This window comes from Balaenoptera ricei, chromosome 5 (genome assembly GCF_028023285.1).
Source record: "Balaenoptera ricei isolate mBalRic1 chromosome 5, mBalRic1.hap2, whole genome shotgun sequence".
NCBI classification, from domain to species: Eukaryota; Metazoa; Chordata; class Mammalia; order Artiodactyla; family Balaenopteridae; genus Balaenoptera; species Balaenoptera ricei.
Window position 1 is genome coordinate 101,523,673 of NC_082643.1, and position 26,812 is coordinate 101,550,484.

Genomic DNA, 26,812 nt, shown 5'->3' on the forward strand with positions numbered 1-26,812 from the left:
GCGCAGTGGTTGAGAATCTGCCTGCCAATGCAGGGGACACGGGTTCGAGCCCTGGTCTGGGAAGATCCCACATGCCACGGAGCGGCTGGGCCCGTGAGCCACAACTACTGAGCCTGCGCGTCTGGAGCCTGTGCCCCGCAGCGGGAGGGGCCGTGATGGTGAGAGGCTCGCGCACCGCGATGAAGAGCGGTCCGCGCACCGCGATGAAGAGCGGTCCCCGCACCGCGATGAAGAGTGGCCCCCGCTTGCCGCAACTAGAGAAAGCCCTCGCACGAACCGAAGACCCAACACAGCCAAAAATAAATAAATTAATTAATTAATTAAAAAAAAAAAAAAAAAATCTCTAGTCCTCAAGACTTAAGGCCTAGAGAGTTCAGCGGTATTAACTCACAGATCCAACCAATTTTTATCAAGCACCTACTATGTGTCTTCAGTGTTGTAGGCACATAGGAAAGAAATCAATGAGAAAACAAGGCTTTTTTTTTAATATCTCTGCCTCTGTGGAACTTACATCCTTGTAGACTCTGACAGAATATCAGCTTTGGAAAGTTATGAACTGAGCACAAATCACTTATCTGCTGAGGGACCCTGGACACCTGACCAAACCCACCTGAGTTTGTTTCATCATCTTGAAATGGAACTAATCAATACCAACTTTCTAGGGTTGTTGTGAAAATAAATTAAATAACCACGGCAAAGCACCTAGGACAATTTTGTCTCGTAGAAGCTACGTATATATGTTAGGTCTCCTTTCCTTTCCACCTTTTTTTCCCAGGACCCCATACAATCTCAGTTATAAAACCAAGGGAAGAGAAGGCACTGTTAGGTAATAGATTACCTAGAAGCACTAAATGATCATCACTGGAAAAACTCAGAAATAAAATCCAAGTCTGGTATTTTAATCAGATTGCCTGCTACTTCACCCTTCCCTGTACAAATTTAAAGAAGACAGTATGAGGTAGAGGGAAATACTCCAGGCCAGGTTAAGAGACCTGGTTTTAATTCTAGCTTCTCCAACAATAGCTGTGTGTCTTTGGACAACTCACTTTCCCTCTCTGAGTCTCCGTTCCCTGAGTTGCAAAATGAGGTGCTGCACTAGATCAGTGCTCTCCATCCAAGCTACACTTCAGAATCCCCTGTGGAGCTTTTACAACATCCAGATGCCCAGAAAATTAAACCAGAATACCTGAAGGGATTTTTTTTAACTTCCCTGTTATGAAGCCAGGACTGAGAACTTCTGGGCTCCTCTTTCAGCTCTGACATCCAAGACAGAGCTTGCAAACTCAAATACCTGCAGAGACCAAGCAGGTAATGTAAGTGCATGAAACCAGACAGGCACATCTGCCACATGTAAGAATAGTGGGGCTGTGCTGACTGGTAGACACCCTGTGGGAAGGGCAGCAGGTGACCCCTGCCAGACCATTGTTTCCCTGTGCGGCGCTGGAGGTGGGGATCAGGTTAGAGGTCCAAGGCTGCCAAATATTCCATTATGCAAGAGAAGCTGGCTATCTTGTGTATGTGTGTGTGTGTGTGTGTGTGTGTGTGTGTGTACACACGCACGCACACACGCAAAATCTCCAAAATTTAAAATGGTGACTCAGCTTGGACTGTTTTCAAGCTGAGTTCCTTCTTAATGTTGTTTAAGCAAAAACAAAAAAACAAATAAACAAAATCAAAAAGTCATTGTGTATCCTGGTAGTGCTAAGGTCTACCAGTTGCTGACGCATTCTCCAAGACTTTGGACAGATTCAATTCTTGGAATATGGAGGTCATGATGAAAATCTGGGGCTTAGAGATTCCTTTTCTTCCTTTCTTTATATTCTCTCCTACCTTTTTTTCATTATTTCTCCTCCTCTAGAAGCCATATTTGACATTTTTCTCCCTAATCACACTTTCCATTAAATTTCAATACTACAGATATGCTGTGTATCTGCTTATGTACTCCATGTGCTTATATATAAAAAGAGTATGATTTCTTCACCACTGCTTCCAAGAATCAATTTTTGCAAGGTGCCCCCATTGAGAATGCATGCTTTTTATAAGTGAATTGAGACATCTTGACCTGTCTGCAGGTAATTAAAGTCTGGGTTTGGTCTTGTGTTCTCTATTGTGTCCACCCTCCTCCCACATATCACACCCCCTACCTTTCTAAGAGAGACTGACTGAAACAGGAGAGCTGAGGTCTGGGTTTGCAAGCACAGAGGATCAGTTAGGTATGCAGCCTTCAGTAAGCTTCTTACCTTCTGCAAGACATTTCTCACACCCACACTGATGTCACAGAATTGTTTTAAGTGTGAAGTGAAACCAGGGCTGGGGCGGAGACTGGGGGTTGCTGAACACTGTGTTCTGCCATCCAGACGCTCCTTCTCTGTACACATTGTTGCTGGGAGTGGACAGCCTTCATCTGTCTGTCCCTTGGGGGATGGCTTCAGGTTGCCCACCTCCAGTGATCAATGAGGGAGCATAAAGGCCTAATCATCTCAGCCCAACAGTGAACAACCCTGAAATGCCACTCTAGCTAGCTCCAGGGTGTCCCTTGGGTCAGGCCAAAGTTGTTCCTGGGCCATCAACTCAACTCATCTCCCTCTGCCTACTCCTGCTTTATTCTGCCTCTTCTACCAATCCGGGGTCCGAGGATGCACCTGTACAAATATCCTACACACAAGACTCCATTTCAGAATCTGCTTAGCAGGGAAATTAAACTGCCACAAGTGGTAATATAAAGGCAATGCAGTAATACTACTGTTGACATTGTTCACGAATATAACTTCTGAAGCTTCAAGTATTTGCACACAAAGCTGTCAACTGAATTTGCAGCTGGAATTTTGCACAGTCCAATCTGGACATGCTTAACACCAGGTTTCCTGGTATCAGAGATGCTGTGAAACATGAAAGTGACCACAGCAAAAAGCTCACCATTCTGGGCCAACCAGAGACTTGACCTCAGTAGAGTAGAGGGCCTTGTTTAGTGTATTTTCTTCTTTTTTTTTTTTTTTTTTTTTGGTGATCTATCCAGCCCGTTTTATTCTTGTTCCGGGAGACCTGCATAACTTCCATATAAGTGATGTGTCTCTCCCTTGACAGGCAAGTAAATAAATTCAACTTCACTTTGGATCACTGTTTGATATCTTTGTTCTTACTATTGAACATCACAAATCACTGGGGGAGGGAGGGCTCACAGGCTTCACATCCCATTACCTCACGCCAGGAGGCCAGCGTCCTGAGGAAGATGCTGAAATGGACAATCACACAAAGGGCAGTGAATGCTGAGATGGGGGGGCTGAGTCATCAGACTGAAGTCACTCTTGGTCCAGAACTGAGGGGAAATGCCCAGTCCAGGGAGAGGACTAGGCCCACAGTTCTGAATTTGGGATGATTTTATGTCTCCATCCCAGAATCCAGCAGTTCTCAGCTAAGGGGGCCCTGGGTCCTGTGCAAGAGACTGTCCCTCTGCCCTGGCCAGCCCTACATTGGAACTGGAGTCTCCTATCCAGGGCTGGTGGGGAGGAAATCCACCCCATTCTCAGAGGAACCCCGTTAGAGTGAGGCACTGAACATGAGTCACTTTCCTTTAATATTTAGTGTTCCTCAATGCCAAACCCACTACTTTTTGACTGAAGTTTCTGAGACTTGAACTTTTCATTTTTAAGACACCCAGTATGTAGACATTCATTATTTTATTCCAACTGTGCCTATCAAGGGCTTTTTAAAAGCCAGCATAAAGGACCAAATAATAGGTTTTACTTTGCAAAGGGTTATGTAAATGGCCCATTGACACATCTCCTGAGCCTGGCAAAGCTGGTGGCCAAGCTCCAGCAGAGCCTGAAAATGAATGTCCCTGTACTCTGGTTCCAGGGCTGCAAGACACAATTTCCCCCCACTTGGCAGTCAAGTGACTCCCTAAGCCTACCCCCTTTCTTTCTACACCAATTCCCTCATCTGGAGGATAAGGAAGGAAAGGTAACATTTCAACCTTTGGCTTCCTCCAGGTGTGACTATGGATAGGACTCTTGTCCTAGATTTACTAGCACAGACAGCCCATTTGTCACTTAACTCATTATACGTAAGCTCTTACAGGGTGCAGTAACTGAAAGTGAGAATGAACTTTGTGTTCACACAGATGTCTCATTTTCAGTTTTGCTGGGTGTCCTTAGCAAATTTCTTGACTTCTCAGGATGTTCATTTTTCCTCTAGATGTTGAAATATTAAGAAAACCTGTTTTTTGTGTGTATCATTGAAAAGATTAAATAAGTTAGCATGTGAGAAGTGTCTAGAAGCTTCACATGGACTGATAGCTGCTGGGAGAGGAGGTGCTGGTGCTGGTATCAAAATAACAATGGAGGGACTTCCTTGGCAGTCCAGTGGTAAGGCTCCGTGATTCCACTGCAAAGGGCATGAGTTCGATCCCTGGTCAGGGAACTAAGATCCTGCATTCCGTGCAGCATGGCCAAAAAATAAAAATCAAAAAAAAATTTTTTTAATTAAAAAACATGAAATAACAATGGAAACAATCATGTGTGGGAGTTCGTTTCCCCCTTAGACAGAGAGTCTACTCTAAATCCCTGATCTTTTCTGACCCTGGGGAGCTAGGTCAGCCTAAAAGGAAACATTTGTTTGCTAGCGCTCCCTCTTGAGATTAGAGTTTTCCTTTTGACTCAGTCTTGAGCACCTGGTTCCCTGTTCCCTCTTGCCTGAGAGGTCCCTATAAAATTACAGGAAGTTCCCAAGAAGCAAGTACTCCAAACAGCATGCAGAGATTTAACCCAAAAGTCTGCCACAATGAACCTGAAACTACCTTCCAAAATGTGTCACACACACACACAAAAATCAACAAAAATTAAACTCCACTTCTTTCTGGCTCCGGGGGAGAGTTCTGCCTCTGCTTTGGGGGTGGGAGTGGAGGTGGTTCCTCTGTCTCCTCTGAATACCATCAACATTGCTTTGAACTTGTCTGAAAGCAAGAAATAAAACATTAATTGAGAACTTGTCACTTACTTTTTGTTTAATCCACATGAAAATCATATGAGCTGAGGATTATTATTCTCATCCCAATTTCCATACTGAAAAAACTAAAGCTCAGAGCAACAAAGTAAATACCCCCCAAGCAGTGTCAAAATGTGTATTCCAAAGCCCACCCCTAGTTTAAATTTCAGTATTCTTTCTGTGATGTCATATTGCCTTTCAATCGTGTTTCTCTCAAGTCTATTTAACACTGATTTAACAGGGCTTGAAAGTGGAGAGGCTTGCCTGGTGCAAGAGGCTGGATTTTGTCATGGACTGGATGGGGAATTTCATGTTAGGTATTGTGACACCTGCCTGAAAATAACTAGAGGTTTTGTTTTTGTCTTTGTTTTTAAGACACTGCAGGCACAAAGTTCACAAAGGAAAAACTAAACAATGTCAACGAAAAAGCAGATGAGTTTTATTCCCTCACCAGAATACAGCTTAACCTCCTCCCAGTCCATTGGCCTCACATCTTTCGCCAACACTTGATTTCCTATTTCATTCCTTTCGTTGTACATCTCTCTTCTCCTCCTTCTCTGAGCCTTAATTGGCTTTGAATTGCAAGTGTCAGATACCCAACTCAGACTAGTTGTGAAAAGGGAGTTCCTTGGCTCACATGACTAGGAAGTCCATGGATAGGTCTTGGGATCTGTCTTTCACTCCATGTATCTACCTTGGTTGGCTTTGTCTGCTGAAAGGTTCTCATATGCTTACTCCCATCTCTAAACCCACATCTTCTTAGTTTGGCAATGCCAACGGAAAAAGAACTCAACTCCCAAATCCCACATATTAATCCTGGGAAAGATGCTGGCTGACCCTGCTTGGGTCATGCATACCTAGCTGTAAGCAGTCATTCTACCCAGGGGGGATGGGGTGCTCTGCCCAGTCAGGGTCAAATGTTCCCTCTTCAACTGGGGGTAGAGCAGAATGATTTCCACACACTAACAAGACCACACAGATTGAGGGAGGGGTTTTCCAAAGGAATCAAAAGAAAAGAGATTGGAAACAAACAAACAAACAAAAAATTTGACTACAACTATCTGATATAGCAATAAAGAGAACAATTTTAAGATCTTTACAACTTAGTTACATGCACCCCAATGTTCATTGCAACACTGTTTACAATAGCCAAGTCCTTCCTGCCCTGCAGCCTCCCTGCTATCTGTGAACATTTGGAAACCTGGGAACAGTCCAATTTCTTCTTCCCACAGTCCCCTGAGCAAGGTGCTGCCAGGTATTATCCCTTATTGTGTCTGCCTCATCCTGTGGCCCAATGTCAAGCTATAAGATATGGGTTTTATATAATGCTGCTACTTACTCATGAAGCTTCTATTGAGGGCTTTCTGGTTGGTGATAAACAATAAAGCATTTCTGCTACGTCCCTATTTCTTTTTCTGGTCTAAAATAATCACAAAATGTAGATCTGCAAACTTTTGCCCAAGATAAGTTGAGTTGATGCTGAATGATAAAGTGCAAAAATCAGAGTGGTATTACTGTATAAAACCCACTCCTTTAGAGTTGATTCTTGTGAGAATTATTTTAACATGAGTCATGATGAGCAGGATGTGAGAAATGAAGTGAGGTGATGAAGAAAGTCCAATTACTGTGGAGAGTACTGAGGGAAGAGTCAGTCCTATTATTCCAAGAAGGCAGTGATTAATGAAACTGTACAAAAGAAGCATCCAGCCCATTGCTATTGTAATAGAAAGAACAACATTTCAACCCAAGCTTCTCAGGGACTTCATATTTGCTATCATAAAATATGATGCCCAGGTAACGTGAAAGATAACATGAATGCAGATTCAGTTACACTGTTATACTTGATCTGTTAAACTTAGTTTTTCAAATACATATTGAAAGTCCCAGTGAAAATGCCATTCCTCAATGGATGGTGTTAACTCTAAAGAGTCCCAGAACCAGTCAAGGAAAACTGAATTGTTCATTGTCTCCTTCTTTGCTTTGGCTACCAGGGGCCAAAATGTTGCCCTCAACTTTTCAAACTTTACATGCAAGTGCTTTTACATTCATCATGTCAATCTTCATCACAGATATAAGGTGCTTGTTCTTATCCAGAATGTATAGATGTAGAACTGAGAGACTCAGAGGGATGAAGATCCTTTGGTGGCAGATCCACAGCTAGACTCCGGTCTGGTAAAGTCCAATTTCAGTGCCCTTTTCTGAAACCTCTATTCTGAGCCCAATTTGAGTTGGCCTCTGCCCTGGCCTCCCCCAGATTGGTAGACATGCTACATACAGTAGGCTACCACATGGATGAATACCAATGGGTCACCACATTAAGTCCATATTTTTAGAGGTTTTTAACAACACTGATGTACTACTTAGTTGTTTAAGTATTAAGCATGTCTTCTAATGTTATAAAGCCTCTATGCTTCAATTCTATTCAACCTTCCAAACATTTATTGCATCTGGGTAAATAAGCCAAACTTATGTTTTTCAGGAACATGAGTTTTATGTTACTAATATTGAAGGCTCAGAGGCAGCTCCAATTTTAATGCTGAGAGTACATCAAAGAAATGACTCTTTGGACACTGTGCCAGTTGCATGCTCATTATCATACTAATGTTGCCCCTGCAAAGCTTTTGGTGACATCCTCAGATATATGCAAATATGCATTGGGAAAAATGGAAATGTATGTAAATGACACAGAGGTTATACTGGACTATTAACATCACAAATCCCCTTTACAGCCCACTTTTAATTTAAGTGATCTTTCTATTAGGAGGACCACTTATGAAGTTAATCTGGAAAGGAATCACAGCATGTCAATTAAAATGGTGTGACAGTGAGACTACCATCAATTGGTAACTCTTAGCAGATGTCTTAATTAAGCTTCTCAGTGGCAGGTTGACCGATGACACTCTGTGAAAGTCATTTTCAAATTTGCATCTGAGGTCTCTCTTCTCCTTCAAACTTTTCCTCTTTTTCTTCTTTCTGTTTAAATCTTAGCTATTATGAGGTTTTCCCTTAGTGCATTTTTTCCCAAAGACGTGATTATTTTTCTCATTTCTTCTTACTGTGAGTAAGAATATTCCAGAGAGAATATTCCACCCCCAGGGGCTGAGGCACTACAAGCTTTATTTTATTTGAAGTCTTTTGTTTTATCTTAAATATTCGTATGAAATTTGCATTTTCTTTCTTAAAATATCCAGCCTTATTTTAATATAAAAATTTGCTTCAAATCATATACTGTCTAGTAAAATTGAAGCCATGTAATTCTGTATTTCTGTATATTCTTGCCTCATGCTAATGCTACTTGGGGAGTATTAAGGTTGGGGTTGCACATCCCTCAATTTGGAAAGCACAAGTTTCATGTAAAGGGAGTTTTGGAACCATTCAGATCTGAGTTTAAAACCTGGCACTGCTATTTATTAAGTGTATGACTTGGGAAATGTTATTCAATCCAGACTGACCTCTCCCAGGCTAGGAATTCTTTTCTTTTTTCTCCCCCAGCTTTACTGAAATATAATTGACATATAACGTTATGTGGTTATCAGGTGTATGATGTGTTGAATTGCTGCACTTATATATTGCAAAATGATTACCACCATGTCTTTAGCTAACATCTGCATCAGGTCAATTTAAGATCTACTCTCTTAGAAATTTTCAAGTATATAATACAGTATTGTTAACTATAATCACCATGCTGTACATTTGACTCTCAGAGCTTATTCATCGTATAACTAGAAGTTTATACCCTTTGATCAACAGCTCATTCTCCCCAACCCTTAGTCCCTGGTAAACAGCATTCTACTCTGCTTTTATGAGTTCAAATTTTTCAGATTCCACATATAAATGAGATCATACAGTATTTATCTTTCTCTGTCTGACTAACTTATAATGCCCTGAAGTTTTATCCGTGTTGTCACAAATGGCAGGATGTCCTTCTTTCTCATGGCTGAATAACATTCCATTATATATACATCTTTTTTATCCATTATCAGCTGACAGACACTTAGGTTGTTTCTGTATCTTGGCTATTCTGAATAATGCCGCAATGAACATGGGAGTGCAGAGATCTCTGAGATCTTGATTTCATTTCCTTTAGATATATAACCAGAAGTGGGATTGCTGGATCATATGGTAGTTCTATTTTTAATTTTTTGAGGAACCTCCATACCGTTTTCCATACTCACTGCACCAATTTACATCCCCACCAACAGTGCACAAATATCCCTTTTCTCCACATCCTTGCCAACACTTTTTATTTCTCGTCTTTTTGATGATAGCCATTCTAACAAGTGAGAGGTGATAGCTCATTGTGGTTTTGGTTTGTATTTCCCTGATGATTAGAAGTGTTGAGCATCTTTTCATGAACCCATTGACCATTTGTATGCCTTCTTTGGAAAAATGTCTGTTCAGTTCCGCTGCCCATTTTTAACTTGAATTGTTTGGGGTTTTTTGTTTTTGTTTTTTTGTGTGTGCGCTGTTGAGTCATATGAGTTCTTCATGTATTTTAGATATTAACCCCTTTTAGATATATGATTTGCAAATATTTTCTCTCATCCTGTAGGTTGACTTTTCTTTTTGTTGATTGGTTTTTTGCTGTACAAAAGCTTTTCAGTTTGATATAGTCCCACTGATTAATGTTTTTCTTCTGTTGCTTGTCCTTTGGGGGTCATACCCAAAAATATATTGCCAAGACCAATGTCAAAGAGATTTTTTCCCCTATGTTTTCTTCTGGGAGTTTTATTGTTTTAGTTCGTACGTTTAAGTTTTTAATCCATTTCAGGTTTTTTTGAAAGTTGTGTAAGTTAGAGATCCAATTTCATTCTTCTGCATGTAGTTGCCCACTTTTCCCAGCACAATTTGTTGAAGAAACTGTTCTTTCCCAGTGAGTATTCTTGGCTCCCTTATCAAATATCAGTTGACCATATATGCAAGTGTTTATTTCTGGGTTCTCAATTCTGTTCCATTGGCCTGTGTGTCTATTTTTACGCCAGTACCATGCTGTTTCGATTACTTTAGAGAGTCTGTCTCCCCTGCTTCCCTTCCATCCCTAACACCTAGCTGAGGACTTGACATCATAACAGGCACCCAGATATTTTTTTTGAAAAATGAATGCTGTCTCTATGCTTAAATATGTTTTCTTTCTAAAATGGAGGTAAGAACATCACAGTGTTTTGGTGAGCACTTTAAAGAAATGTTCCCCTTCTTAAAAAAAATAATTTCCCTGTAGAAGTAAATAAGTATTTTGTGATGAGGAAATGCCTAAGCAAATTAAGATACTATCAGATAAGACAAATGTTTTATGGTTTCTCTTGAGAAAGACAGGATGAAATGGCATGTGTAGGACCTAATTAGAAAGGTAAGATTGAAGTAACTCCTGTTGTCATAGACCAGGAGTCAGCAAACATTTACTGAAAAGGATCAGATAGTAAATATTTTTAGCTTTGCAGGCCATACTGTCTTTGCTGCAACTACTCAACTCTGCCATATATTGCAAAAATAGCCAGAGGAAATACTAAAAGAATAGGTGTGGGTAGCTATGTTTCAAGAAAACTTTATTTACAAAAATAGGTGATGATTTGGTTTTGGCCCCAAACCCTATAGACTGCATAGACCCCTGTATAGATTATGCAAATATTTTGACCTTGAAATTGTATTAGACATATATAAATTGTTGTTTGTGATTTTAAAAATAAAGATAGCAGATAAGCTTAAAAATAAATGTAAAACATAAAATACAATTCAGAATACATGATAGGTTATCTCTAATACTGACTGACCATATTTTTTCCATCTATAAGACATGGTATCATCCTGCCTTCTTTAAATAAACTTGATCCTAGAACATTTTTCATTGACTTTAGCAATGTCTAGTGTGAAGTTGCAGTACTGTTTCTACACAGATTTGAAGCCCTAATCAAAAATGGTTTCAGGGTGTGGGATTGTTGTCTAATGGTGAGGAGAGACAGCCAGATCAGGCAAAGGCTTGGCTCTTTGGTGACCTTGTTTAAGTCACTAATCCATTGCCCCAAAGATGGTAACAAAGATAGAATAAAAAATGTTTCTCTTGGGCATTCAGAGAGCCAGGGTAGAAAGTGCTTTGTCAAGAGAAAAAGCAATGGCCTTAATTTCCCTGCAGTGATGTAGTGTTTCAACATAAACCACAGGTAGCAATTTAGTGGAATAGAAAAAACATGGACTTTGCAGACAAAGATCCAATTTCAGATCTTATTTTTGTGTCTTAGCTTGTGATGAGGACAAAGTTCTTTAATCTCTCTAAGCCTCAGTTTCTTCATGTGCAAAGTACAGATGAAAAAACCTGTCCTTAAAGGGTGTGGTTTGTTGGGAGATTTCAATGAGCTGGATGTATGAGCTAATATTTGTTCTTCACACAGTTGATGATGTACAGTGTGAGCTCCATAAAAGTTCATTTCTTTGCTTTCCCATCTCCTTTCCCCAACAACACATAATATAAGACCTTTCCACTGCTCTCAACCAGACCATCCATTTCCCCTGCTAATAAATGAGTTTTATCGCTCTTTCCCAGATGTGGAATTATACTATTGATATCATGCCGACTGTATCTTAATCCCTTTGCTAATGTACCATTTTACCTTGAACTGTTACACAGTGCTTTACCCTTCCTACTCCTCTCTTAGCTTACTACAAAGTCATGAGTCAATTCTTTTCAAATATTATTGTTCTAATAATAGCACTCTCACAAACCATCTCAATCATCCTCATCTCATCATACTATACAATTCTTAAATCATCTAGTTATCTGTTTCTAATTGTTCCTTTTCCTTATATAGTTGCAGCAATCCATGTAAAATCCTCAGTTCAGTGTGTGTGTGCATACACACACAGGTATACCTTTATATATATCTTCTTATATATATATATCTTCTTATATATATATATATATATCTTCTTTATACATAAACATATATATATATATATATATATTTCTTTCCTCTACTCTTTTGAGTCTTCTTTTTGGCAAATAAGTTATTAGCAAATGAGATTTGAGAGAAATGCATTAATATATGTAAGAAATTACTAGCTTTTAAGGCATGGTTAAAAGTGTGCTTTAGCTGCAACATCTGCATCCTCCTGATGCTTTAAATTCCAATTGTTTCTTATCTATTCATTAAAGCAGATCAAATAAGACTTGATTTTAACAAATTCTAACTTTTCTACTTCCTTTACAGCATATAGTAAAAGCTTAATATCTAAGGATTTCACCTTCAATGTTGATATCACATACAAGCATAAATTTGAAACCATTGGGCTAAAGGCCTGATATGCCAAAGAGAATCCTTCAGCTGGGATATGAGATTAGTTGAGTGAAAATTCCATTTTGAATATATTTAAGTACTCACACAAGTGGACAGAAATATCTGGAGTGTGTGTCAAGAGTCCACTGAATTCTTAGAAGTGGTAATTATCCCAAGAATGACTAAATGAGTTTGGAGATGAGCAGACCTCAACAAAATGTTTATCTCGCAAAAAACAATTTTAGTTTAGCTTCTACTTTTCACATTACTATTGAATGAGATTAGGGGCAATCTAGGATGAGAGATTTCTTGTTTAAGAGTGAGGTCCAATGTGGACAGCTTAGGGAACATTTCTACACTTAAATTGCTTAAATGCAGCAAAATGGATGCAAAAACATGTATGTCTTGCAATATCTCCTCCTCCTGGAAACATCAGCTTGGAGAATGGCAGAATCATTGACCTGGTCATTCAAACCAGAAGTGGGGAGGAGGGGTAAGGGCATTCTGAAGTCTCTCTTCTCTCTCACCTCCTTCATTCAACATCTTCTCAAACTTTGCCAAGTGATGTTAGTGTCACCTCTCCATCTCTCTACTGCTGCTTAAATCAAGTGCCCATCTGGTCCTGCTGCCTCTGGTTCTGTTCTTCTGTCATACAGTATTCTCACTGTGGCCAGAATTAGCTTCACAAATTTCAAACCCAATCTTGTTTCCTTGCATAACATATTTCAATGGCTCTCTATTACAGGCAGCAAGACATTCAAATTTTAAAGATGATTTATAAAATTTTACAGTCCCTGCTTATATTTATAACCCCATTTCCTAATATTCCTTATGCATAGGTTTGCCAGACATAGCAAAAAGGGGGAAAAAATTGTATATGTATGCCCCATGCAATATTTGGATGTACTTACACTAGAAAATTATTGTTTATCTGAAATTCAAATTTAACTAGTTGCTCTGTGTTTCATCTGGCAACCTCACTTACATAGATACCAAAATCAACCGAGTTGAAATACTTTTGCATTTTTTTAAATGTACTCTTCTATCTCACTCAACTTGAAGTTTTGTGAGGGTAGGACCATGCACTCTATCCCACATGCTTGACATATGATTGATATAGACACTCAAATGTGTGTTAAAGGAAGGAAAGAAGGAAAGAAAGAGATAAAGGGAGAGAGGGAAGGGTGGGGTGAGAAAAACTATCTTTAATATGACAGACATATTCTCTTTAAAGTAAAAACCTTGTACTTCTAAGTTCCTCTGGAAATCCTTTCCTAACTCCTCTTGATGGAGTTAAATGTTTCTTCTTCTGAGCTTCTGTAGCATCATGGACATACAGCTGTAAAAGCATTCATCATAATCTTGCTATTATTATTTAGGCATCAAGGATTCCGAGTAGACCATGAGTTCATAAAGTAGCAGAGAGTAAATTTTCCTTATTATTTACCCATCCCATGGTGCCTGGAACATTGTAGGCATTCAACAAATTCTTGGTTAAATGCCTGGTTAAATGAAAAGTATGTAAAAATAACTAGCAAAACCTGTGATTTAAAAGAAAAATAGGTTCAGAAAAATCTCAGGCCATTTTTGAAAAGAATCCAGGAACAATTGAGAGAGTTTTCTTAGTCCTTCAAAGTCAAAATGGAGCGTTGATAAAGCCTCCCTGGTCCTACCCCATAGGAAAACAAGTACTTTGGGAGATTCAGGGCAAGGAGACTGCCAAGGCTGGCACTACTTTGAGTGTTTCTCCATAAGTGGATCAATTCAAGGCCACCAGACACCATTAGTGGCTGATGTTTTCTTGTCAACAGCATTCAGGTGTGCTGCATGGAATGCAGCCAAGATGACATGGAGACTGCCATCTGGAAATACAAGTACCTCTCATAGAGTTTCCCATGACAGATTTCCTCTGCGGGCAAAAACCTCTTCTTGAGGTGTTGTGAGTGGTCCAATTCCTGAGGCTTTTTCTCCCTTGGACTACTCTGCACATCTAGTTTATGGACATCTGGAGTCCCAAGTCCAGTGTCATTGGCCCTAGCCTGAAGCTGAGGATTGCCTGTATCTATATGCGCAATAGAGATTGCACCAACAAGTCCTAAATGAGCAGCAGCTGCCAGACTGGTCCTATTAACATGTGATTCTGATATTATCACTCTTTTGCTCAACACCATCTTGTGGATCTCCATCCTACTGTTACCAAGCTCAGACCCAGCTGCTTGTTGCTCAAAAGCCAATACTCAAGAGGCAAGTGTTTGTAGAAAGGAAAGGTTGTTTTATTCAGGAGGTCTGCAACCAGGGGAGAAGGTGGACTTATGTCCAAAGGCCATCTCCCCACTGTTGATCAGTGGGCAAGAGCTTTTAAAGGAGAATGTCAGGGGTGTATTGGTGAAGGGAGGGGGCTACATGCAGAACAGCACAGTTAGCTCTGACAATTACCTTGAAATTAGTCATGCAGTGGTCTGATCAGTGTCATCTTGATTGTTTTAAGTACAGTCAATCTTTAGTTCCAGGGTTGATTTGTCCCCATTTCCTTGAGGTCAATTCTCGGAATTGTGGCAGCTTATGTCATGGCTACAATCTGGTCATCGTGTAGTTAACTTCTTCCACTTTGTGGGGGTTTCAGTATCTACAAGACAGCTCAAACAATGTGGATCATAATATTATCTATAGCTCTTGAAGAGGAACAGAAAGTCCTTGACTTTGTTTAATGTCTCAACTATTATTATTTGGTCTTGTTTGACTGCTTTCCTTTGCTTCTGCATTTTCTCACTTATTTGATTAAATTTATTTTTTGGCTAAAGTTTTTCTACAGACAAAATGCTACAGGAAAAGGACATGGGGAGTGGGGGTGTCTGTCCTGGGAAGGATCCATCGGGTCCTGCTTCATTTCACTACCCAGAATAAAACCAAAGTACCAAAAGGACATACATGACTGATACTTTGCCACCTCTCCACATCCTGCTCTCACACTGTTCCAACCACAGTGGCTTCCTACTCTTCCTGAAACTCTGCAGCACCTCCAGCAAATGCCCATCTCAAGGCCCTTGAACTGGCTGTGCCCTGGGCCTAGGACATTCCTTCCCAACAAATGCATATGGTTGGCTCCCTTACCTCTGTCAGGTCTTTCCTCAATGTCACCTTCTCAGCCAAGCCCCTCCCTGTACCCCTACCTCTTTATATTTCTTCATAGACATTACCACTTCCTATCTTACTATATTATAATATATTTTGTTCGTTGTCTTCTTTTAGGATGTAAGCTCCATGAGGGTGAGATTTTTGTCAGCTATATTTATATTCCCAGAGCCTAGAAAAATTCTTGGCCATAAGCTCACTTAATATTTGTTGCATGAAAAAGCACCTGCATTTATTTTGACTATTGGTTTTAATCAACAACAGCAAAAGTATGGAAAAGTAAAAAAGGATGATAGGTATCAAAATTCAGAGAAAGATCAGGTCAGCTTGGCTTTTCCTCTCGTGTTGGGTTCCCAGAGACTTTGTGAGTCTCAATTTCTTCCTCAGTGAAATGGAAACATTTCCTGCTTTACCTAACTTAATTGTAGTTCTGCCTGTCCCAGCCCATCAAAGCTGTAGGTTATAGATGGTTCTCCAATCTAGATTCTGAAGCAGCTCTGAATCTTGGAGTGGGGTCTTCCCTGAAGGTAGAGTCTACACTTTGTCTGGCAGCTGTTAGCACAGTGACTAATGTGGCTGAGGTGAGTTGCTGGAAACCACCAGGTTGAAGACTCTCAGTGGCCCTTTTGCACACACTCAGTTTGTAGGATTTGGCATTAGTCACAGTGAATAGACCTGAAGCCCATCCCAGCTCAAGGCCTAAAATCCTGCTCAGATATGTCAAGTTCTTCTCTCTAGAAACTTAACCCTAACCCTACAAATCTATATATTGGACAACCTCAATCCCAAAGAGACCAGGATGCCTTTCTACTCCTGGGAAGGGATGAAACATGAGGTAGAGTCAGACACACTTCAGTCCAAGCCTTGTCCTCTTCATCTGCCATCAGGATCATCCTGAGCAAGTCACCCCCCTCGGTCTTTGTTTCCTCAGTTGTTAATGGAAATATTATCCAGATCTCAGGGGGATTGTAAGGATTAACTAAGGTACTACAAGAAAATTTCTCAACACAGTGCAAGCACAGAGCAGGCATTCAGCAAATATGAGGTCTTTTCTCCTACTTTTAGGAAAGGCAAGCTATTCTTCCCTGTCCCTCCTCCTCTACCACCTCCTGGTTGACCCTTGCTCATCAATCCCAGCCTTCTTGCTCTGTACAAAGTTCAACATGCCTCACTCAAACCTCAGATTGAGCCTGCTGGTTGCCCCTCTCGGGAACACAATTTGTGTCCTACTGAGCTGTCATTTGATCCTCGTGAGACCTCCTTACATGCTCCCGATACCTGAGACATTTTGTGAGAAATATAGGGTATGTGAGATTGAGTTGAAAACTGAAGTATTGCACCAAATATGATGGACAATCATTTTTGATGTAAACTTTTAATCTTGCAGATAAAGACAAAAAGAAGAGAAATATCCATGTATCAGGAACCTCTACAAAGTTATTGTGATATGCATTTTCTCACACTATCCTTGATTCACAATGACTTAGCCAGTTCAATACTAATCTCCACATTTTAAAAATGGGACAACTGAGACCTGGATAATTTAATGCCTGGGTTTACATGGCAAAAATGGAGTAAAGAAGGATTCAAATCTAAATAGGTCTGACTTTGGGAATTCCCTGGTGGTCCAGTGGTTAGGACTCCACACTTCCACTGCAGGGGCATGGGTTCAATCCCTGGTAGGGGAACTAAGATCTTACAAGCCACATAGCATGGCCAAAATAAATAATTTAAATTAAAAATAAAAACAAACAAGTGCTTATATAAATTAAGGATTGGATATTCTAGAGCTCTCAAAAATATTGAAATTAACCCAAAAGTTAAAAAAAAAAATAGGTCTGACTTTATATAGATCATGCCTTTTGAACTTCACCATGCTTCCTGCCAGGATATGTTTAATAGACCGAATATTATTCCAAGCCAATTCAGATTGACCAAAGAGCCCATCTTACTGCTGCTCTCTTTCAGTGAGAAGTGATTCCTCCCTACATTTTTATGTGGACAATTAAGAAAACAATAGTTCATGGAATGGAAACCACTGGAATAAAGGTGCTGTGACTCACTCATGTGTCTAAGCACAGCAATCCTGTCACCTATAAGTTACCATAAAATTCTTGTTGAATGTAGTCTTTATATCTAAAATTTTAAGTTGTTTTTCATAATTAAAAATAGTAAGGTTTTTATAACATATGAGGAAAGGAAAAAACAAAACCACTCCTCTTTTTACTATCCAGATATAACTACTGTTAATATTTTAGGGTATTTTCTTCTAGTTTGAATGATGTGCATGTTTTTAATTATGATGTTAGGGTATATTAAAATTAAATGTATTGTCTACTTTCTTTTCATTTTAAGAGAGCAAATTTCATTCTTGTAGAAAAATTGAAATTTCAAAAAGTACAAAAAAGAATAAAATACAGTGTGACTTTTTAAAAACAATGATAATCACCTATATAACTAATGATAACCAGAGATTGCTACTTTTGTTTATGTACTCCACTTTTTCTATGTATTTTAATGTGTTTGAAGTAATGGCATACATATTGCTTTTAAGCATAAAGAACTCAGACATAGTTCATAGTTGCTATATGAAAAATAAAGAGTGACTTATTGACAGATAATATCTGCCAGTGGGTGGTATATTTCTTTCCAAAAACTCAGGCGCTTCATATAAATTTTAAAGATGCAGAAAATCACTATTCAGTTTCTGTAATGTTGAAAATGGCCATATGTCACTCTCTGCAGCTCCACTTTTGTAGGGATGAAATGGATTTTTTGTTGTTTTTTATTAATCCTCTCAGAGGTGCTTTAAACAACCAATATTTTATCAATAATTACTAAGTGTTTGAACAGAAAATAAGAATTATTATTTAAATGAGCATCAATCACAGACACAGAATCATATTCATTGAATTCACTGCTCTTACCATGTTCCAGACCATTCTGAAGCAGCTGGCTTAATAGAACAGTGGAATGACCTTTTGAGGTCTCAGTTGCAATGCCAGCTAGGTGGCAATACTTTGCAGGGCTTGGGTAAGGTTCAACAGGAATCTGTACATGCTCTGATTTACTGTCCCATATGTGGTTCTGTTTCTTCCATATCCAAGATTCACGGGTCCAGGAATTAAGAGGTGGAAATGGGAGTAGCATCATATTGCTCCTAGTGATCCACTAGCAAAATTTTTGCTTCCTGTTTCTGTAACCCTAGCTCGGTTGGCATAGACATCTTAGTTCCAGAGGGAAGAATGCTTCCACCAGGAGACACAAAGGTGAATCCATTGAAATGGAAGTTAAGATTGCCACCAGGTTACTTTGGGCTCCTCATGACACTGAATCAATAGGCTGACAGTAAAAGAGAGTTACTATGCTGGCTGGGGTAATTGATCCTGACTGCCAAGAGGAAACTGGATTACTACTCCACAGAGGAAGTAAGGGATAATATGTCTGGAAAACAGAAAATCCCTTAAGGGGTCTCTTAGTATTACCACATCCTATGATGGAAGTCAATGGAAAACTACAACAACTCAAATTAGGCAGAACTAATAATAGCACAGACTCTTCTGGAATGAAGGTTTGGATCACCCTACCAGGTAAAGATCATGACTGGCTGAGGTGCTTGCTGAGGGCAAAGGGAATGCAGAATGGGTACTGGAATAAGATAGTTATAAATACTAACTATGACTATATGACCAGTTACAGAAACTAGGGCTGTAATTGTCAGAAGTATTTCCTCCTTATTTTGTTATGCTTTTATGTGTGTGTGTGTGTGTGTGTATATATATATACACACACACACACACACATATATACACTTACTTAACATAAAAAAGTATTTTCTTTTATATTTAAACAAAATATATAAACTTGTTTACTTTGTTTGCTTTGTTTGCTTTTCTACCTGATTCCTTTATCATGTAACACAAGAAGTATTGACTTTATATCATAATATTTAAGTATTGTTAATTTTACATCATAGTACTTAAGTTATGAGATATCAAGGAAAAGAGTAAACATTACTTAAGGACTTTACTTCTTTTTTGGAAAAGTTAGTACATTTTTGGTTGTACTCAGGATAGTTGTTTCATGCTAGGCAGAATTATGACCTTGTTATTGTCTTTATTTGCAAATTAAGTATGGTTTAAGGAGATGCATGTGGGTGCCAAGTTGATAAGGGTTGGATCTGTGATGGTTAATGTTATGTGCCAAATTGACTGGACCATGGAGTGCCCAGATTAAACACTATCTCTGGGTTTATCTGTGATGGTATTTCACATGAGATTGTATTTGAATGAGTAAACAGAGTAAAGCAAATTGTCCTCCCCAATGTAGGTGGGTATTGTACAAAGTGTTGAGAACCTGAATAGAAAAAAGACAGAGGAATGGGGAGCTGTCTCTCTCTGTCTGATTCTTTGAGCAGGGACGTGGGTCTTGTCCAGTCCTTGATTGGGACACTAACATTTAGACCTCCAGTTTTCAGCACAACATATTGGACACCATGGGCTTCCCTGGGTCTCCTTTTGCACATAGCACATCAAGGGAATTCTCAGCCTCCATACCATGTTAGACAATCCTTATAATAAATCATATATTAAATTATATAATAAATCATATATATATACCCTATTGGTTCTGTTTGTCTGGAGAATCCTATTATACTGCACAGTATCTTTTTCCACTTAAAAATGTACAGATGCAATTCTATTAAAAGACACTTTGGGGGGGACCTTCAAGATGGTGGAGGAGTAAGACGTGGAGATCAACTTCCTCCCCATAGATACATCAAAAATACATCTACATGTGGAATAACTCCTACAGAACACCTACTGAATGCTGGCAGAAGACCTCAGACTTCCCAAAAGGCAAGAAACTCCCCACGTACCTGGGTATGGCAAAAGAAAAAAGGAAAAACAGAGACAAAAAATTGGGACGGGACCAGCACCTCGGGGAGTGAGCAGTGAAGAAGGAAAAGTTTCCACACACTAGGAAGCCCCGTCACTGGTGCACACGGGGGGTGGGCGGGGAGGGAGCTTCAGAGCCACGGAAGAGAGCACAGCAACAGGGGTGCAGAGGGCAAAGTGGAGAGATTCCCGCACAGAGGATCAGTGCCGACCAGCACTCACCAGCCAAAGAGGCTTGTCTGCTCACCCGCCGGGGCAGGTGGGGGCTGAGAGCTGAGGCTCAGGCTTCAGAGGTCAGATCCCAGGGAGAAGAATGGGGTTGGCTGCATGAAAACAGCCTGAAGGGGGATAGTGTGCCACAGCTAGCTGGGAGGGAGTCCGGGAAAAAGTCTGGAACTGCCTAAGAGGCAAGAGACCATTGTTTTGGGGTGCGTGAGGAGAGGGAATTCAGAACACTGCCTAAACGAGCTCCAGAGATGGGCACGAGCCACGGCTATCAGCACAGACCCCAGAGACAGGCATGAGATGCTAAGGCTGCTACTGCAGCAACAAAAAAGCCTGTGTGCAAGCACAGGTCACTATCCACACCTCCCATCCTGGGATACTATGCAGCCCACCACTGCCAGTGTCCCGTGATCCAGGGACATATTTGCTGGGAGAACAAATGGCACACCTCAGGCTGATGCAATGTCATGCCAGCCTCTGCCGCCACAGGCTCGCCCCGCATTCCGTACCCCTGCCTCCCCCTGGCCTGAGTGAGCCAAAGCCACCTAATCAGCTGCTACTTTAACCCCATCCTGTTAGGGTGAGCAACAGACGCCCTCAGGTGACCTATGTGCAGAGGAGGGGCCAAATCCAAAGGTGAATTCCAGGAGTTGTGCCAACAAAGAAGGGAAAGGGAAATTTCTCCCAGCAACCTCAGGAACAGTGGATTAAACCTTCAAAATCAACTTGATGTACCCTGCATGTCTGGAATACCTGAATAAACAATGAATCATCCCAAAATTGAGGCAGTGAACTTTGAGAGCAAATGTAGGCTTGGGGTTGGCTTTTTGCATCTAATTTGTTTCTGATTTTAAGTTTATCTTAGTTTAGTATTTAGAGCTTATTATCATAGGTAAATTTGTTTATTGATTTGGTTGCTCTCTTCCTTTATATATATATATATATATATATATATATATATATATATATATATATATATATTTCATTTTTCTCTTTTCATGAGTGTGTATGTGTATGCTTTTTTGCGTGATTTTGTCTGTATACCTTCACTTTTACCATTTGTCCTAGGGTTCTGTCTGTCTTTTTTCTTTTTCTTTAGTATCATTTTTAGCACTTGTTATAATTGGCGGATTTGTTTTTTGATTTGGTCTCTTCTTTCTTTCTTTTTATTACTTTTTCATTTTTCTATTTTTAATAATTTATTTTTATTTTTTATTTAATAACTATTTTATTTATTTTTTCCTTTCTTTCTTTTTCTCCCTTTTCTTCTGAGCTGTGTGCCTCACAGGGTCTTGGTGTCCCGGCTGGGTGTCAAGACTGAGCCTCTGAGGTGGGAGAGCCAAGTTCAGGACATTGGTCCACCAGACACCTCCCAGCTGCACATAATATCAAATAGTGAAAGCTCTCCCAGAGATCTTCATCTCAACACTAAGACCCAGCTCCACTCAAAGAACAGCAAGCTACAGTGCTGGACACCCTATGCCGAACAACTAACAGGACAGGAATACAGCCCCACACATTACCAGAGAGGCGGCCTAAAATCATGAGGTCACAGACATCCCAAAACACACCACTGGACACAGTCCTACCCACCAGAAAGACAAGATCCAGCCTCATCCACCAGACCACAAGTACCAGCCCCCTCCCCCAGGAAGCCAACACAACCCATTGAAACAACCTTAACCACTGGGGGGAGACAACAAAAACAACGGGAACTACAGATCTGCAGCCTGTGAAAAGGAGACCCAAAAAACATTAAGTTAAGCAAAATGAGGAGACAGAGAACCACACAGCAGATGAAGGAGCAAGGTAAAAACCCAAGACACCAAAAAACAAAGAGGAAATAGGCAGTCTACCTGAAAAAAATTCAGAATAATGATAGTAAAGATGATCCAAAATCTTGGAAATAGAATGGAGAAAATACAAGAAACATTTAACAAGGACATAGAAGAACTAAAGAGTAAACGAACAATGATGAACAACACAATAAATGAAATTAAAAATTCTCTAGAAGGAATCAATAGCAGAATAACTGAGGCAGAAGAATGGATAAGTGACCTGGAAGATAAAATAGTGGAAATAATTGCCAGAGAGCCGAATAAAGAAAAAAATGAAAAGAATTGAGGACAGTCTCAGAGACCTCTGGGACAACATTAAACGCTCCAACATTCGAATTATAGGGGTCCCAAAAGAAGAAGAGAAAAAAAAAAAGGGATTGAGAAAATATTTGAAGAGATTATAGTTCAAAACTTCCCTAATATGGGAAAGGAAATCATCAATCAAGTGCACAAAGTGCAGAGTCCCATACAGGATAAATCCAAGGAGAAACATACCAAGACACATATTAATCAAACTATCAAAAATTAAATGCAAAGAAAAAATATTAAAAGCTGCAAGGGGAAAACAACAAATAACATTCAAGGGAACCCCCATAAGGTTAATAGCTGATCTTTCAGCATAAACTATGCAAGCCAGAAGGGAGTGGCAGGACATATTTAAAGTGATGAAAGGGAAAAACCTACAACCAAGATTACTCTACCCAGCAAGGATCTCATTCAGATTTGATGGAGAAATTAAAACCTTTACAGACAAGCAAAAGCTACGAGAATTTAGCACCACTAAACCAGCTTTACAACAAACGCTAAAGGAACTTCTCTAGGCAGGAAACACAAGAGAAGGAAAAGACATAGAGTAACAAACCAAAACAAGAAAATGGTAATATGAACATATGTATCGATAATCACCTTTAATGTAAATGGATTAAATGCTCCAACCAAAAGACATAGACTGGCTGAATGGATACAAAAACAAGACCTGTATATATGCTGTCTACAAGAGACCAACTTCAGACCTAGGGACACATACGGACTGAAAGTGAGAGAATGAAAAAGATATTCCATGTAAATGGAAATCAAAAGAAAGCTGCAGTAACAATTCTTATATCGGACAAAATAGACTTTAAAATAAAGACTATTACAAGAGACAAAAAAGACACTACACAATGATCAAGGGATCAATCCAAGAAGAAGATATAACAATTGTAAATATTTATGCACCCAACATAGGAGCATCTCAATACAGAAGGCAAATTCTACCAGCCGTAAAAGGGGAAATCGACAGCAACACAATCATAGTAGGGGACTTTAACACCTCACTTTCACCAACAGACAGATCATACAAAATGAAAATAAATAAGGAAACACAAGCTTTAAATGATACATTAAAGAAGATGGACTTAATTGATATTTATAGGACATTCCATCCAAAAACAGCAGAATACATTTTCTTCTGAAGTGCTCATGGAACATTATCCAGGATAGATCATATCTTGGGTCACAAATCAAGCCTTGGTAAATTTAAGTAAATTGAAATCATTTCAAGCACCCTTTCTGGCCACAACGCTATGAGACTACATATCAATTACAGGAAAAAATCTTTGAAAAATACAAACACATGGAGGCTAAACAATACACTACAAAGTAACCAAGACATCACTGAAGAAATCAAAGAGGAAATCAAAAAATACCTAGAAATAAATGACAATGGAAACACGATGACCCAAAACCTATGGAATGCAGCAAAAACAGTTCTAAGAGGGAAGTTTATAGCAATACAATCCTACCTCAAGAAACAAGAAACATCTCAAATAAACAACCTAAACTTACACCTAAACCAATTAGAGAAAGAAAAACAAAAAAAACCTCACAGTTAGCAGAAGGAAAGAAATCATAAAGATCAGATCAGTAATAAATGAAAAAGAAATGAAGGAAACAATAGCAAAGATCAATAAAACTAAAAGATGGTTCTTTGAGAAGATAAACAAAATTGTTAAACCATTAGACAGACTCATCAAGAAAAAAAGGGAAAAGACTCAAATCAATAAAATTAGAAATGAAAATGGAGTAGTAACAGCTGCAGAAGTACAAAGGATCATGAGAGATTACTACAAGTAACTATACTCCAATAAAATGGACAACCTGGAAGAAATGGACAAATCCTTAGAAAAGCACAACCTTCTGAGACTGAACCAGGAAGAAATAGAAAATATAAAGAGACCAATCACAAGCACTGAAATAGAAACTGTGACTTAAAATCTTCCAACAAACAAAAGCCCAGGACCAGATGGTTTCACTGGTGAATTCTATCAAACATTTAGAGAAGAGCTAACACCTAGCCTTCTCAAACTCTTCCAAAATATGGCAGAGGGAGGAACACTCCCAAATTTATTCTACGAGGCCATCATCACCTTGATACCAAAACCAGACAAAGATGTCACAAAAAAAGAAAACTACAGACCAATATCACTGATGAACAGACATTCAAAAATCCTCAGCAAAATACTAGCAAACAGAATCCAACAGCACATTAAAAGGATCATACACCATGATCAAGTGGGATTTATCCCAGGAATGCAAGGATTCCTCAATATATGCAAATCAATCAATGTGATAAACCATATTAACAAACGGAAGTGTAAAAATCATATGATAATCTCAATGGTTGCAGAAAAAGCTTTCAACAAAATTCAACATCCCTTTATGATAAAAACTCTCCAGAAAGTAGGGATAGGGAACCTACCTCAACATAATAAAGGCTTCATATGACAAACCCACAGCCAGCATCATTCTCAGTGCTGCAAAACTGAAACAATTTCCCCTACGATCAGGAACAAGACAAGGTTGCCCACTCTCACCACTATTATTCAACATAGTTTTGGAAGTTTTAGCCACAGCAATCAGAGAAGAAAAAGAAATAAAAGGAATCCAAATTGGAAAAGAAAAAGCAAAACTGTCACTGTTTGCAGATGACATATAATACATAGAGAATGCTAAAGATGCTTCCAGAAAACTACTAGAGCTAATCAATGAATTTGGTAAAGTACAGGATACAAAATTAATGCACAGAAATCTCTTGTATTCCTATGCAATAATGATCAAAAATCTGAAAGAGAAATTAAGGAAACACTCCCATTTACCATTGCAGCAAAAAGAATAAAATACCTAGGTATAAATCTACCTAAGGAGACAAAAGGCCTGTATGCAGAAAACTATAAGACACTGATGAAAGAAATTAAAGATGACACAAACAGATGGAGAGATATACCATGTTCTTGGATTGGAAGAATCAGCATTGTGAAAATGACTATACTACCCAAAGCCATCTACAGATTCAATTCAATCTGTATCAAACTACCAATGACATTTTTCACAGAACTAGAACAAAAAAATTCACAATTGTATGGAAAGACAAAAGAACCCGAATAGCCAAAGCAATCTTGAGAAAGAAAAACGGAGCTGGAGGAATCAGGCGTCCGGACTTCAGACTATACTACAAAGCTACAGTAATCAAGACTGTATGGTACTGGCACAAAAACAGAAATATAGATCAATGGAACAGAGAGAAAACCCAGAGATAAACCCACACACATATGGTCACCTAATCTATGACAAACGAGGCAAGAATATACAATGGAGAAAAGAGAACCTCTTCAATAAGTGGTGCTGGGAAAACTGGACAGTACATATAAAAGAATGAAATTAGAAAACTCCCTAACACCATACACAAAAATAAACTCATAACGGATTAAAGACCTAAATGTAAGGCCAGACACCATCAATCTCTTAGAGGAAAACATAGGCAGAACACTCTATGACATAAATCACAGCAAGATCCTTTTTGACCCAACTCCTAAAGAAATGGAAATAAAAACAAAAATAAACAAATGGGACCTAATGAAACTTAAAAGCTTTTGCACAGCAAAGAAACCATGAACAAGATGAAAAGACAACGCTCAGAATGGGAGAAAATAATTGCAAATGAAGCAACTGACAAAGAATTTATCTCCAATATATACAAGCAACTCATGCAGCTCAATATCAGAAAAACAAACAACTCAATCCAAAAATGGGCAGAAGATCTAAATGGACATCTCTCCAAAGAATATATACAGATTGCCAACAAACACATGAAAGGATGCTCAACATCACTAATCATTAGAGAAATGCAAATCACAACTACAATGAGGTATCACCTCACAGCAGTCAGAATGGCCATCATCAAAAAAATCTACAAACAATAAATGCTGGAGAGGGTGTGGAGAAAAGGGAACCCTCTTGCACTGTTGGTGGGAATGTAAATTGATACAGCCACTATGGAGAACAGTATGGAGGTTCCTTAAAAAACTAAAAATAGAACTACCATATGACCCAGCAATCCCATTACTGGGCATATGCCCTGCGAAAACCATAATTCAAAAGCAGTCATGTGCCACAATGTTCTTTACAGTTCTATTTACAATAGCCAAGACAT